General features: G+C 32.2%; 1 protein-coding gene across 1 annotated transcript in view; it reads right to left on the bottom strand.

Moving 5' to 3' along the window:
* The window catches only part of LOC107554379 (microtubule-associated protein 4-like), a 10,578-nt gene extending 8,375 nt beyond the window's left edge, over window positions 1-2,203 (bottom strand). The window contains exon 1 of the mRNA XM_016236869.1: window positions 2,128-2,203. The gene's annotated coding sequence lies outside the window, so the exon portion shown is untranslated. The remainder of the gene's footprint in view (window positions 1-2,127) is intronic.
* Window positions 2,204-2,324: the final 121 nt, after the last annotated feature.

Raw genomic sequence — 2,324 nt, 5'->3', positions numbered from 1 at the left:
GCGCGCGCACACACACACACACACACACACACACACACACACACACACGTGAGCACACACATGTGAGCACACACATGTGAACACACTCCCACTAGTATTTGTAAATATTAGGCCGCAAAACGACTTTTTAAATATGAATTCTGCGTGTCTCTGTGTTAATGAATGGCGCAGACGCGCGGTTTTGTTTACTACTCGTACTGAAGCGCACGTGACGCTTCCGGTGATATTAGCCTCTGCCGTCTCACTGAATGAGGACATAAATACATGAACAACATCTCCAGAACTGCTCTGAGGGTCACTTCATCAGCATTTGACCGTTTCGTTTGAGTAAAACTATCCTCATATCATACACGCACAGGAATGTAAAGGTATTCACAGCAACCCGTCAAAATAAAGGTTTGGTTTAACTTGAAGACATTGCATTACTATTGTTGAGTAGAATGTACGTAATAAGCTACTACTACTACTACTAAAATGATTAAAACCTTATTTTTAAGGAATAATCATACAATATTTCTTCAATGTTTTAATTGTAATATTAATTCCCCTTTATTTTCCAAAAAATAAAATTGGTTTAATTTTCATTAATTAAAAGATAAATTAAATTAATGTTTTATGCCTTAAAAATGTAAATACACAACACAGAATTTCTGAGGGAAAAAACCATAAGGCGATTGTAAGAATAAATGAAACTTGTTTTTAAGCTTTCTAATAATTAGACATGCTAAAACACAGAATTTGGTAACAATAAAACATAAGGTTGGAAAAAATAAAATATTTTTGGGTCCTAAACACGTAATTTTTGTTAAACTTTGAATAATTTCAAAGTTTAAGTTTCATGATTTTAATTAATTAGACATGCTTTTTGATTAATACAATTTAATTTAACCATTAAAAAGGAGTCCGGAAAAATTAAAATGGAAAAAAAACGGAATACCCCCCTAAAAGCCGTAAACCTAGGGGAATATATATCTATTGTATATACACACACACACACACAAACACATATATACATGTAATATCCCTGAACATTTTCTTGTCGGTTTCAGGTTAGTCTGCAGTCATAATTGGCTTTATATTGTCTATTGTATGTCCTCATTTATATAGTTAAGTAAATGTGTTCATTCTCCGGTCGTGTGAGGCCATTGACACAGTTAAGCCTGTGTAATCTACTGCTCTGCAAACACACACACATGCCATAATCTTCTGCACACATGAGTTGAGATTGAATCGTGGGTGTGTCAGGAATCCAAACACAAATATTATCTGATCTTATTACACACACACACACACAATTTTACCCTTCAGTGACGACATGAATCAGGAACTAGAGATTCATAAAACAAATCTCACTACACAGAGAAATATGATTCAATGTCACCATAATTATTTGATTTCCATTAACGCTATGCATTTTAAAATGGTTTTACAGAACATTTCTCATTTTTTAGTTTTACTTGAAGATTTGAAAGAAAATCACTAAAACTTAAACAAATAAATAAAATAAAAATAATAAAAAAATATAAACCTATTAAAAAAAACGAATAAAAAAACAATTATTCAAACTTAAACCTAAATTATGAGAACTATGAAAAGAGGAAAAGTAAAACTAAAATCAAATCAATAAAATAACACTGCTCAACTTAAAAAGTATTGTTTAAATGACAAAGAGCAAAAACATTTAATTAATAAAAAAAAAAAAAAAAAAAGATGAAGCAACATTGAACAAAAAGGAAATTGTGGACCACCTCAGCATTAACGCAGGTTTAACATGCAGTGAAACACAAACACTTTGTATCGAGTTTGTTGTAGAACTATTGCCAGCTTTCATGGCTTTATTCATGGCTAGAAACAAGTGAAAACACAGAAAAAGTAATGAATAAATAGCAAAATGATATATGAACAGCAAAACAATAACAAATATTATAAAAGGTTTATACATTTATCTTTGATTTAAAAAATCTAAGGGACTCTGGCCTCACTTCATTAAAAATCTTTTCATAAGAACAAAACGAGAAATCTTTCTATTGAGTAAAACTGTAAACATATAAGAAAAAGTACATAAAGGAAACTTCTGAATAAAAACATTGCTTAATATCATTTAAAGCAGGTTTTTACATTAATTACCTGCTTGTGCTGGCGTTATGGTCCAAAACTTCAACCCCAAACTTCACGTCAGATACTCTGAACTGTTCGCACATCACAAGCGTGCTAGTTTCTGTATTCTGGCCTCTCGAACACACATACCCCAGGTCACGCGAACCATGAATAACACACACACACACACACACACACACACACACACACACACACACACACCTATC

This window comes from Sinocyclocheilus grahami, unplaced genomic scaffold (genome assembly GCF_001515645.1).
Source record: "Sinocyclocheilus grahami isolate Dianchi unplaced genomic scaffold, SAMN03320097.WGS_v1.1 scaffold499.1, whole genome shotgun sequence".
NCBI lineage: Eukaryota > Metazoa > Chordata > Actinopteri > Cypriniformes > Cyprinidae > Sinocyclocheilus > Sinocyclocheilus grahami.
The sequence above is the reverse complement of the archived record's forward strand: the minus strand, read 5'-3'. Positions and strand labels throughout refer to the sequence as shown.